The sequence below is a fragment of the Pogoniulus pusillus genome, chromosome 10 (assembly GCF_015220805.1).
Source record: "Pogoniulus pusillus isolate bPogPus1 chromosome 10, bPogPus1.pri, whole genome shotgun sequence".
Taxonomy (NCBI): Eukaryota; Metazoa; Chordata; class Aves; order Piciformes; family Lybiidae; genus Pogoniulus; species Pogoniulus pusillus.
In genome coordinates, this window is record NC_087273.1 from 38,554,688 (window position 1) to 38,568,964 (window position 14,277).

At 39.5% G+C, this 14,277-nt stretch overlaps 1 long non-coding RNA gene across 1 annotated transcript; it reads left to right on the top strand.

Moving 5' to 3' along the window:
- Positions 1–4,205: 4,205 nt before the first annotated feature.
- LOC135179042 (uncharacterized) lies at positions 4,206–6,194 on the top strand. The gene is made up of 3 exons (XR_010303882.1): positions 4,206–4,309; positions 4,478–4,593; positions 5,105–6,194. It is a non-coding gene; the product is annotated as an uncharacterized LOC135179042 (long non-coding RNA).
- Positions 6,195–14,277: the final 8,083 nt, after the last annotated feature.

Here is a 14,277-nt window from a genome sequence, read left to right on the forward strand (position 1 = left end):
CAGGGAGGTGGTGGAGTCACCCAGCCTGGATGTGTTTAAGGTTGGTTTGGATGTGGTACTTAGGGATATGGTTTAAGGTGAAATTTGTAGAGTAGGGTTCTAGGTTGGACTTGGTGATCTCGAGGGGCTTTGTCCACCTGGATATTTCTGTGATTCTGTGTGTTCCTGATGATTATAGCACCTGAGCATGCCATACATGGATGCTTTTAGGCTCATTGCTTCCTTGGAGATGGAAAAGAATCATAATTCTGCTGTAGAGCAGTGGGACATGGTTTGCTTTCTTGTAGAGTAGAGTGGATTTGGTGATCCCAAGGGCTTTTTCCAACCTGGATGTTTCTGTGATTCTGGAGTGTAGGACTTCACTATTTATGTCAAATCAGCCCCACAGCTAACCTCAAAACTATCCTGTGCCAATTACAAGGACAGGTTAAAATGCCCCCCAGCCCACCCAAGAATCCATATGTTCATACAGAAGGCAGGCAACAGGGCAGGGGAGGCAGGTGGCAGTAGACTTTAGGAAGATGGCCTTCCCATTCTGATCATTCACAAAGGCATGGACCAGCTGACAGTCAAGGACCACCAGGGACTAGTGGATATGTTTTCTGGGTTACAACATCACTTTGTTTTTTCCCAGAGCCAGCCACCCCTAGCCTGGATTATGGCTTTCCAGACTTGTGTGTATCTTATGAGCAGAACAGAGATGCACAAATACACTGTTAATCTTCCAAACCTCATCTCTGCCACAAAATCCCCACTAGAGAAACCAGGGTCCTTTAGGGTTAATGAGGTGTAGAGCAGAGAAAACAATCTCTGCCTTGCCCACATATGAAATCTGACTTCAAACGAGATGTGCTTTACACATCACTCCCTGCTTTTTCACTCTAAATGCCAGAGCCAATGTCACTTTCCTCCTCTTATCTTCTATGGCAAAGTGCTAAGATCATATCCTGCCACCACTCCTCAAGTAAGGGATTTCAGCTAGATCAAAGGGAACACAAAAAGTATAGCCCTGAAAAGCACTGACTTGTTTTGCATCCTGATCCAACGAGGTAAAAGTTTCTTGCACGCCTCAGTGGCTTGTCAAACAGACTGCACCTGCAAATTGGAGACCTCAGGTGAGAAGGAAATTAGACCTCAGTCTCTAATATCTCCTGCTAGCCAATTTTATCTGCATGCCTACCAGATGTTCATACATATACATGCAGACACAAATGTATTTCAGAGGTGCGACTGCAGCACCTCTTTTCAATTCTTCATCTCATTATCCTTCAAGCTCATCAGGTATGTGTTTGTTCAGTCATGTTACTGACTACCACTCAGTAATGTGCACTTGTGGCCAGGAGGGCCAATGCCATTCTGGGATGTATTTGAAGGGCTGTGGCTAGTATGTCAAGAGAGGTTCTCCTGCCCCTCTACTCTGCCCTAGTGAGGGGCAACCTCACCAAAACCTCAAGAAAAAGAGCAACCATGCTTGTCCCTCCAGGGATGACTCTGCTAGCACAGTGTAGAGTCTTGCACCTGGGAAAGAACAACCCCAGGGATCAGGATAGACTGGGGATTGATCTATTGGAAGGCAGCAAAGGGGAAAAGGATTTGGGGTCCTACTGGATGGGAGGTCGAGCATGAGCCAGCAATGAGCACTTGTGGCCAGGAGGGCCAATGCCATTCTGGGGTGGATTAGAAGGGTTGTGGCTAGTAGGTCAAGAGAGGTTCTGCTGTGCCCTGTTGAGGCCACATCTGGAGGCCTATGTCCAGTTCTGGGTTCTTCAGTTCAAGAGGGACATAGAACTGCTTGAGAGAGTCCAGCACAGAGCCACAGGGATGCTGAAGGGAATGGAGCATCTCTGTTATGAGGAAAGTCTGAGGGAGCTGGGGCTGGGAGCTTGGAGCTGGGGAGACTGAGAGGTGACCTAAACAGTGGTTATCAGTATGTAAAGGTGAGTGCCAGGAGGCTGGAGCCAGGCTCTGCTGGGTGATGCCCAATGTCAGGACAAGGGACAATGGGTGGCAGTTGAGACAGAGGAAGTTCTATGGAAACACGAGGAGGATTTTTTCCTCTGAGGGTGCCAGAGCACTGGAACAGGCTGCCCAGGGGGGTTGTGGAGTCTGCCTCTCTGGAGACAATCAAAGCCCACCTCTATGCATTCCTGTGTGATCTGTTCTAGGTGATCCTGCTCTGGCAGAATGGTTGGGCTGGATGAGCTTTCAAAGTCCCTTCCAACCCGTGACATTCTGTGGCTCAGTTTGCACTTTACACAGCAATACCTCAGTGGAGGCTTGCTTAAACAGAAGGAGGAATTAAATCTCTCTTAAGTACCAGTTCACTGCTGAAACAGTGGGCTGCCACCATCCTCAGCAAGGTGCTGCTTGGAAAGGCCACTCAGCAGCTAAGCTCTGAGAGAGGAAATGCTGTTTGGAAAGCCGAAGGCAAACATGGATCCCCACGGTTGGATTGGCTGCAACTGTGCTAGGGAAGCAGCAGGCAAACAGGCAGGCAGTGGGTGGTGTGTTCTGCTTGGACCTGGGAGAAAGCCAAGCAGCACATTTTTCATTGACCAAGGTAGATACATGAAAGGCAAACCAAGGAAACTTAACATGTGAGATGACCTCCCTGCTCATTCCCAACACACTGCGGGGAAGGGGAGAGGGTTAAGCAAATAAATCCATACCCAAGAAACCAGAATCACACAATCAATGATTTTTATTCTGACAATCAATTTAAAAAGGCTCCATGTGCTGGGTAAATTAAAAAGCCTCCATGTGCTGGCTAATTTCCCAGGCTGAAAGGACTGGTTGTTTATGTTGTTTAGTATCACTAGCAGTGAATTCAATGGAGCAACAATAAAACCTTGCCACTTCAATTTTTATGCTGGGAGAGCTGGCAAATAGAGTGCCTCTGAAGTGCCTTTTAATAGAAAAGGTGGGACTGTGCCATTAAAACACCTCTCTTTTCTTTTTTTCAAGTGAGAGGTAATGGAAAACATCTGCCTGTTGCAGTGCATTTTGTTATTGTGAGTGAGGTGAGAAATCTGAACAAGATGCTTACATTTCTGTTATTTAACTGTGCAGTTAGCTACATCATTATGCTTTATATTGAGATCCATGCAATTAACAAATAGCTTAGGATCACAGAATCAGTCAGGATTGGTTAGAAGGGACCACCAGGATCATCTAGTGCCACCCCCCCTGCCGTGGGCAAGGACACCCTACCCTAGAGCAGCTTTTTTCACGCTGCCAGGATTTCTGTATGCATTTCATAGAGGTCTTGTGAAAGGTTTCCTGAATCCACCAGTACCTAATGATGTTCAAGAAGTGTCTTGGGTCAAAGCACAAATTGGTTACTTTTTGTTTAATTCAATTTTGAAGAAGATAAAATCAGAAATTACTTCAATTTGTTGGAATTTTGGAGACTTCATCCTTGGTTGCAATGGATTGAAGGTTACCAGGTCTTTTACCCACACGATGTTGTGTTGCTTGGTCCTGATTTTAAAGGGTAGAGACTGAAAAGCTTCGAACTGCCTGAATATGGGACTGCTGCTTGAAGCTGGTGTGTGAACAGTGTCTATAGAGGGAGATTCCCTCTGCACTCGTCTGTAACTGCTGATCACTTGCAGTGAAAGTGCTCAGCCAGCCAGTGCCAAACACACATCGCACAGCACAGCAGCGCCAAGGGCGTGTGGAAAGCTGCAGTGGGAGCCCCTGAGTGGAGTCCTTCTTCTGGTGGAACCTGAGGTCACCTGTGACAGGTGTTCTTCTGCACAGCAGGAGCTGTTGTTTCCATGCTCCCAGCACGCCAGGCAATGCATCCTTCAGGTCATTTTAGCTCACTGCGAGTTAGGACTTGGAGGTTTTGCTGCCGTGCAGATGCCAGCGCTGGATGTGTCCATTCCCAGCAGTGACACCCAGTCAGCCTCTGCTCTTGTAACTGGGAGGGTATCTTGCCAGCCACTTTGCACTGCCCCTTCAGCAGATGAGCTCCAGGATGTGCTCCAGCAGCACTGTTTGTTCCAGTCCGTAGCTCCAGGGCGCTGTGTGCCCTGGGCACGGTGCAATGGGCTTTGCTCAGAGCGTTGCCATCAGCTGTTGGGCTGGCAGCTGATGCATCGCCCCTGAATGGCTTTGCCATTGCAAGCCCTCAGCCGCCAGCAGGTGATGCCGTTTGCTGCCAGCTGGCTGCCGGAGCCTCCTCCCCCCCCAGGTGTGGCCACTTTGCCCTCGCTGCCCCCTGCCCTTTTTCTTGCGGGCAGGCAGGGGCAGCGCCAAGCTCGGCCCATTGCGGGCCCAAGGGATCCTCCGCCCGGCCGCGCTGGTGAGTGCCCGTGGGGTGCACCGGGGTGCGGTGGAGGGTTTCAAAGGCCGGGGGGCCTGGCTGGCCCCCCGGCTAGCTAGGGTTAGGGCCTGGCAACCTCACACCGCCGTGCACGGGTGCTGGGGGTGTGCACTTGCTGGAGCTGAGCTCCTCTCTGCCCTGCTTTAGCTGCTGCAGGCTTTGCCCTAGGGGCTGCAGGGGAGGCGAGAATGGAGCTGCGAGAGCAGAGCTGCTTCGGCCGAGGGCAGAGTGGGGCGAGGTGGAGCAGCGGCCGCTGGGGGCAGGTAAGGAGGAAGGGGGAGCAGAGGCTGCTCGGGGGCAGCAAGGAGTGGGGAGGGACAGCTTGGGGCAGGTAAGGAGGAAGGGGGAGCAGAGGCTGCTCGGGGGCAGCAAGGAGTGGGGAGGAACAGCTTGGGGCAGGTAAGGAGGAAGGGGGAGCAGAGGCTGCTCGGGGGCAGCAAGGAGTGGGGAGGAACAGCTTGGGGCAGGTAGGGTGGGGAGCAGAGGTCATCCGGAGGAGGTGAGGAGTAAGGGAGGAGCAGGAGCCGCTTGGGGGAATCAGGGACTGGGGGACCAGGGGTCACTTTGGGGCAGGTAAGGAGTAGGGGGTCAGCAGGAGCTGCTTGGGGCAGACAAGGACTAAAGGGGGAGCTGGGGCTGCTGCTGGGAGGTGAGGAGTTGTGTTGGGGGAGCAGGAGCTGCTGTGGGCAGGCAAGGGCTGGTGTTGGGAGAGGCAAAGGCTGTGGATGTCATCTGCCTGCACTGCTAAAAAGCCTTTGACACCATTTCCCACAGAATTCTCGTGGACAGACTGGCTGCTGATGGCTTGGATGAGTCTCTGGACAGAGCAAACAATATGGCTCAGCTCAGGTGCAGCAAGCAGAGAACCATTGCTGTAGCTTTCCATGGCCCACACCTGTGCTGGCAGCTCTGTTTCATTGGTGAGCCACAGCAAGCATCATTCTGCCAGCACTGAGCTGCCCCTGTGAAGACAGGCACCAAGGTCTCTGCACCTTCTCTTGCAGAGGAACCCACCTGGAGTCTGACAAAACCTAACAAGTGAAAGTGGAAAGAAAATGAAAGCCACACCATGGTGTGCTAATAGCCAACTGCAGTGTCTTGCCATGAAGAGCAGGACATGGCAAGGTGGGAACTTGGAATGACCTTCTACAGCTGATCAGGCAACAGAAGGAAAGTGATGGTGATGGTCTGGGGCTTGCCTGCCCCCCTGTCCATACAATGAAATCACCTGTGCTGGGCTCAGGCTGGAAGAAATGAAGCTCTATTTACATGCATATATGTGTGCATAAATAATGACAGTTATGTGCAAGTTCAAAGTCACACAGAAGCACTCACTCTCTCCCAGCACAGTCCAAGTGCTAGCACTCAGACCTCCTGCCCCTTCCTGTTGTCCCTTTCAGTAATAACCAGATCATTCCCTATACATTTCACTTGATAAATGTGGGCAAATCTGAGCTGGGATGTCCAAAATGTAGCCCTTTATTTCCCCTAACCTCCCTTTTAGGTTGGTTTAGTGTTAAGAGAGAGGCAACCAACACACTGATGCAAACCTCCTTCTGCAAAATAAAAGCTGTTAATGGATGAACTTAGTTCAAAACCAACATCTTCTGTCCCCACACAGAGACAAAAGCCACAGTTGATTAAAAAACCTTCACCCATGTGTGTGGCAAACCACAGCCAGAGCCCATTTTGTTTTCTGGGGTAGGAATTGAAGTCTTCTAAATAAAATATTATTTTACACATGCAGTCTGCACTATGCTCTTGGTCAAGGATGGAGATGCTTTAGGAAAGAGTTGTGCAGGTACATCTCAAAACAATCCCTCAGAAAAAGTCTGCAGCAAACCTGATAACAAAATGATTCTGACTCTTCCCCTGGTCAAGTTCTCTAGCTTATCTCTCCCCTCTTCTCTGCCCCAGTGATGCTACATGAGTGCATTTCTGGGATCCTCAGTTCACAAGACAATGGACTAGAGAATTACACATTCTGTGCTTGTGTCATTCACAACCACCCTGGAGGTGTTCAAGGCCAGGTTGGATGAGGCCTTAAGCAACCTGTTCTAGTGGGAGGTGTCCTTACCTATGTCAGGGTGTTGGAACTGGATGATTCTTGACATCCCTTCCAACCTAAACCATTCTGTGATTATCTGATTCTAAATAGTGGAGGGCTCAGAGCAAAGCTCATTTCTTTGGTAGCACAGAGCTTGTGCATAGCAGTGTGCAAATATAACCCTGATGACCCAAGTGATCAGATCCAACTAAAATGAGTTTCAAGTGTCTTGCCAAATGTGTAGTATTTCCCATAGTTATGACCTTTGGAATGTGGGCATACAGAGCCAGATAACTACTTTTTTAACCAGATAGAGATTAGGTTCCTATTTTGTCATTGGAAAACTGAAATCATAGAATCACAGAATCATAGAATCAATGAGGTTGGGAGAGAGCTCCAAGCTCATCCAGTGCAACCTAGCACCCAGCCCTAGCCAGTCAACCAGACCATGGCACTAAGTGCCTCATCCAGGCTTTGCTTCAACACCTCCAGGGATGGTGACTCCACCACCTCCCTGGGCAACCCATTCCAGTGCTAATCACTCTCTCTGCCAACAACTTCCTCCTGACATCCAGCCTAGACCTGCCCTGCCACAACTTGTTCTGTTGCTGGTTGCCTGGGAGAAGAGACCAACCCCACCTGGCTACAAATAGAGAAAATAAGAAAGGATCCAAGGTTTCAAGCTGATATATGAATATATCAATAGTTTTTCTATGCTTGATTTCTTTTTTGGTTCTCAGAACAGATATTTAAGATCTATTAATGTATTAATAGTTCTTCTATGCTTGATTTCTTTTTTACTTCTCAGAATAGGAACTTAAGATAGATTAAAATATTAATGCTTCTTCTATACTTGATATTGTATTTCTTTTTGGTTCTCAGAATAGGAACTCAAGATAGATTAGACTATTATTGTTTTTTCCCCTCTACTGGATGTTAAGGTATTTAAAGATACATTCAAATATGAATGGATTTTCTGTACTTGATATTACATTTTTTATTTCTAAGAATAGGAACTTAAGATAGATTAAAATACTACTTTTTTTTTCCTATACTGGTTATGAATTTGTGTTTCTCACAGCAGTTATTTAAGATACATCCAAATATTAATGTTTTTTCCCCATACTTGATATTACATTTTTTATTTCTAAGAATAGGAACTTAAGATAGATTAAAATACTACTTTTTTTTCCTATACTGGATATGAATTTGTGTTTCTCACAGCAGTTATTTAAGATACATCCAAATATTAATGTTTTTTCCCCATACTTGATATTACATTTTTTATTTCTAAGAATAGGAACTTAAGATAGATTAAAATACTACTTTTTTTTTCCTATACTGGATATGAATTTGTGTTTCTCACAGCAGTTATTTAAGATACATCCAAATATTAATGTTTTTTCCCCATACTTGATATTACATTTTTTATTTCTAAGAATAGGAACTTAAGATAGATTAAAATACTACTTTTTTTTCCCCTATACTGGATATCAATTTGTGTTTCTCACAGCAGTTATTTAAGATACATCCAAATATTAATTTTTTCCCCATACTTGATATTACATTTTTTGTTCCTCAGAATAGGAACTTAAGATAGGTTAAGATACTACTTTTCCCCTCTACTAGATATTACTTTTTGTTTCTCACAGTAGGCATTTAAGATACACTCAGTTCAAGGCAAGGTTGGATGTGGCACTTGGTGCCATGGTCTAGCCTTGGGCACTGTGGTAAGGGGTTGGACTTGATGATCTGTGAGGTCTCTTCCAACCTTGGTGATACTGTGATACTGTGATGAATGGATTTTCTATCCTTGACATTACATATCTATTTTGTTTCTCAGAATATGAACTTAAGATGGATTAAGATGGATTGACTGGATAGGGCTGGGGGATAGCTTGGACTGGATGTTCTTGGAGGTCTCTTCCAGCCTGGTTGATTCTATGATTCTAAAATAGAAGTTTATTTTTCTATACTGGAGATTCATTTTTGTTTCTCCCAATAGATATTTAAGATACATCCAAATATTTAGGGTTGTTCTGTGCTTGATATGACTTTTTTTTGTTTCTCAGCATAGGAATTCAAGATAGATTAAAATATTGGCAACTTAAGATAGATTAAAATATGATTATTTTCCCCTCTACTGGATAGAATTTTTTGTTTCTCAGCATAGGAATTCAAGATAGATTAAAATATTAGGAATTTAAGATAGATTAAAATATGATTATTTTCCCCTCTATTGGATAGAATTTTTTGTTTCTCAGCATAGAGATTTAAGATAGATGAATGGTTTCTCTATACTTCAACTGAATTAAAAGATCAGAAAGAAGCCCTCAAAGTTTACAGAGCTTTGGAACTAAATTAGGGGTGAAGCTTTAGAGGTTTCTTTCAATATTTGTTGCCAGAATGATAGAACATAGAATAGAACATAGAATCAAGCAGGTTGGAAGAGACCTCCAAGATCATCCAGTCCATCCTAGCACCCAGCCCTAGCCAAATATGTAGTATTTCTCATAGTTATGGCCTTTGAAATGTGTGCATACAGAGCCAGATAACTACTTTTTTAACCAGATATTGATTAGGTTCCTATTTTGTCATTGGAAAACTGAAATCATAGAATCACAGAATCAATGAGGTTGGAAGAGACCTCCAAGCTCTTCCAGTCCAACCTAGCACCCAGCCATAGCCAGTCAACTAGACCATGGCACTAAGTGCCTCATCCAAGCTTTTCTGAGCACCTCCAGGGATGGCAATGAAGAATAATTCCCACTTTTGGCTTTCAAAGTGCTGCATTTACACGTCAAGAAAACAAATATGTGCAAATCCATTTGGTTTTATTTAACTCTGGTTTCTACAGCTCAAAGGTAAGGGCAAAAATCACAAATTGCAGCTAGCAGGAGGGTATTTTTGTGTGTGTGTGAGATTTATTCCAGTAGAACTTAGCATCTGCAACAATTAGGTTTGCATAATTACCTGCTTGCTCCAATGTAAGCAGCAGAGTGGCTCAGACTCTGACCTCTAAGCAACGAGAGTCCCTCTGCGTGCCCCTTGCATCCTCAGAAAGTGATGAGCTGTCCTGTTCCTGCACATTCATCCGGGGTTACCTTGGCAACCACTTGAGAAGATGGTGCCATAATGTCTGTCCAGCTTCTATTTTTCTTCTTCTTTGCTATAGCATGGGTTTCTAGACCAGACAATTTCCAAAGGCAGGTTTCTCCCCTAGGGATTGTAGCCTCGCTATAGATTTCTTCCTATCTTAATAACAAGCAAACTACTCTGCTTGCCAGCAGTCCCCTGCAGCCTGTGCCACTGCTTCCCACGCCGGTGCAGACACAGATTTAACTGCTCTGGGCTCTGAGAAATGCCCTTTTTTTTTAGCTTTAATAAACCATTTTATTTGAATAAAGTCATTTTGTTTAAATTCATTTATTTTATTGCAATATGTTTTCTTTTATCTTAATAAATGCATTTTGGTACATTGTCCTTTAACACATTTACTTCACTATTATAAACATTTGGCTTCATTTTAATACATTTATTTCTGTTTTATAACTTGCACTTAATACATTTGGCTTCATTTTAATGCATTTATTTCTGTTTTATAACTTGTATTTAATACATTTGGCTTCATTTTAATACATTTTCTTTTAATACGTTTATTTCATGTCTGTAAATGTCATTTTAATACATTTGGCTTCATTTTAATGCATTTATTTCTGTTTTATAACTTGTACTTAATACATTTGGCTTCATTTTAATACATTTTCTTTTGATACGTTTATTTCATGTCTATAAATGTTATTTTAATACATTTTACTTAATTTTAATACATTTATTTTTGTTTTATACCTTGTATTTAATACATTTGACTTCATTTTAATACATATATTTCTGTTTTATAACTTCTATTTAAGACATTTGGCTTCATTTTAATACATTTATTTCTGTTTTATAACTTCTATTTAATACATTTGGCTTCGTTTTAATACATTTTCTTTTAATACATTTATTTCATGTCTATAAATGTTATTTTAATACATTTGACTTCATTTTAATGCATTTATTTCTGTTTTATACCTTGTATTTAATACATTTTACTTAATTTTAATTCATTTATTTCTGTTTTATACATTGTATTTAATACATTTGGCTTCATTTTAATACATTTTCTTTTAATACGTCTATTTAATGTCTATAAATGTTATTTTAATACATTTGACTTCATTTTAATACATTTATTTCTGGTTTATAACTTGCATTTAATACATTTGGCTTCATTTTAATACATTTTCTTTTAATAAGTTTATTTCATGTCTGTAAATATTATTTGAACACATTTTGCTTCATTTGAATTCATTTATTTCTGTTTTATACATTGTATTTAATGCATTTGACTTCATTTTAATGTATTTTCTTTCAATAAGTTTATTTCATTTCTATAAATGTTATTTTAATACACTTTACTTCATTTTAATGCATTTATTTCTGTTTTATAACTTGTATTTAATACATTTGGCTTCATTTTAATGCATTTATTTCTGTTTTATAACTTGTATTTAATACATTTGGCTTCATTTTAATACATTTTCTTTTAATAAGTTTATTTCATGTCTGGAAATGTTATTTGAACACATTTTGCTTCATTTGAATACATTTATTTCTGTTTTATAACTTGTATTTAATGCATTTGACTTCATTTTAATGCATTGTCTTTCAATAAGTTTATTTCATGTCTATAAATGTTATTTTAATACATTTCACTTCATTTTAATGCATTTATTTCTATTTCATAAATTGCATTTAATGCATTTTACTTCATTTTAATACATTTCCTTTTCATGCTTTTATTTCACTACATTTTGCTACATTTTAATCCATTTATTTCAGTTTCATAGATTTTATTTAATACATTTTAATACATTTTCTTTTAAGACTTTTATTTCATATTTATAAATGTTATTTTAATACATTTGACTTCATCTTAATACATTTATTTCTGTTTTATAAATTGTATTTAATACATTCCACTGCATTTTAATACATTTTCTTTTTAAGTTTATTTCATGCCTATAAATGTTATTGTAATACATTTGACTTCATTTTAATGCATTTCTTTCAGTTTCATTAGTATTATTTAATAAAATTTACTACATTTTAATATATTATATTTTAATACTTTTATTTCATATTTATAAATGTTATTTTAATACATTTGACTTCCTTTTAATACATTTATTTCTGTTTTATAAATTGTTTTTAATACATTGGACTTCATTTTAATGCATTTCTTTCAGTTTCATGAATTTTATTTAGTACATTTGACTTCATTTCATAATTATCACTGCTGCTTTACTACATTTGACTTCATTTCACTGCATTTATTTCCTTTTCATACATTTTATTTAATACATTTTACTTCATTTTAATACATTTATTTCAGTTTCATAAATTGTATTTAATACATTTGACTTCAATTTAATACATTTCCTTTTCATACTTTTATTTCACATTTTTAAATGTTATCTTAATACATTTTACTTCATTTTAATGCATTTATTATAATGCATTATAATATAATAATATTATAATATAATAATATAATAAATGCATTATAATATTATAAATGTTATTTTAATGCATTTTAGATAATTTCAATACAATTTATTTTAATGCATTTATTTCATTCTTATTATTACTGAGTTAATAAATTTTACTTCATTTTAATGCATTTTTAATGCATTTATTTCATTCTTATAAATGTTATTTTAATACATTTTGATTCATTTCAATGCATTTTATTTTAATACATTTATTTCATTTATATTGCTGAGTTAAGAAATTGTACTTCATTTTAATTCGTTTTACTTCATTTTAATGCATTTTACTTCATTTTAATGCATTTATTTCATTCTTATAAATGTTATTTTAATACCTTTTGATTCATTTCAATGCATTTTATTTTAAGGCATTTATTTCATTCTTATTGTTGCTGAGTTAAGAAATTTTACTTCATTTTATTGCATTTTATTTTAATGCATTTATTTCATTCTTATAAATGCTATTTTAATTCATATTGATTCATTTCAGTGCATTTTATTTTACCACATTTATTTTCTTTTCATAAGTGTACCTTTAATACATTTTACTTCAGTTGAATCCATTCTATTTTGACACATTTATTTCACTTCTATAAATGTTTTATGCATTTTACTTCAGTTTAATACATTTTATTTTGACACATTTATTTCACTTTTATAAATGTTTAATACATTTCACTTCATTTTAATGCATTTTATTTTAACACATCTTTCTCTTTTAGAAATTTTACTTTAAGACATTTTGGATCATTTTAATACATTTTTGGTTAATCGTTTATTTGATTTTGATAAATGTTTCTTTAATACATTTTGCTTCATTTGAATCCATTTTATTTGAACACATTTTGTTTTTACAAGTGTTATTTTACTTAATTTTACTTCATTTTATTTTAGTTTAATACACTTATTTGATTTTAAGGATGTTATTTAATATGAGCAGCAAGGCTGGTGAGAGACCTGGAACATAAACCCCATGAGGAGAGGCTGAGGGAGCTGGGGGGGTGCAGCCTGCAGCAGAGGAGGCTCAGGGCAGAGCTCATTGCTGTCTGCAGCTGCCTGCAGGGAGGCTGTAGCCAGGTGGGGTTGGGCTCTGCTGCCAGGCAGCCAGCACCAGAACAAGGGGACTCAGCCTCAAGTTGTGCCAGAGGAGGTCTAGGCTGGATGTGAGGAGGAAGTTCCTGGCAGAGAGAGTGATTGGCATTGGAATGGGCTGCCCAGGGAGGTGGTGGAGTCACCATCCCTGGAGGAGTTCAAGCCAAGCCTGGCTGAGGCACTTAGTGCCATGGTCTGGTTGACTGGATAGGGCTGGGTGCTAGGTTGGCCTGGATGATCTTGGAGGTCTCTTCCAACCTGCTTCACTCTATGATTTCAATACATTTTACATTAACACATTTATTTTTATTTTTATAGATGTTATTTTAATCCATTTGTGCTTCATTTTAATACATTTAATTCATATATATATGCAGAAATGTATATTTATTTCTGTGTGCATATATATAGCTATATATACACATACATGTACATAGGCACACACACATATCTACATATATATATATCCATATAAATTTGATCAATCTAAAGGCCTTTGTGCCTTAATAGATGAAGATCAGCAGTAGATATGAAATACTTCCAGAGCAGTCTGGTAAAAGATTAGCTATAGAAAGCAAAACTAATTGTTACCTGCTATTTATAGGATACAAATCTGTGTATTCCTGTAGCAACAGCAGCAATCTCTATGCTTCTGCCTGCTACATAGAATTCCCCTTTCAAGCAAAACAGATTGAATGATTAAATTATTCCTTCCATTTTCAAATAGTTTAAAGTATTCTTCACTACTGTAGCCAAAGGAAATCCCCAGTCAAATAATGCAGAGCTGTTTGTAGTGGGCTTGACATTTTATCTACAAAGACCCACGTGAAGTTTACTTCCAGCACACTGGCAGTTTGCTAATCTTTTAATTAAGCATACTTACCAGATGGAGTTAGTCAAGGAAGCAAACTTCAGCTTGAAAAAGACAATAATATTCTCTTAAGAGATGGGAATGTATCTGAAATCCACTTCCTAGCTAAAAAGACATTAATGAAAGGAACGCTTCACCTTTCTTAAGAGCTACATTGAAATGGTTTTCCAGCAGGAGCAAAATGTTCCTCTAGGATCAAACACAACATTTTCTGGTAGCTTCTTTGGTGAAAAGTGCACTGCCAAGTAGCCACCAGGCCTTCATTTATCTGCAGTATCTCCAGCCATTCTTTTTATGCAGGACCCAGAGCAGCTCCAGCCCTTTGATTATCTTCGTGGCC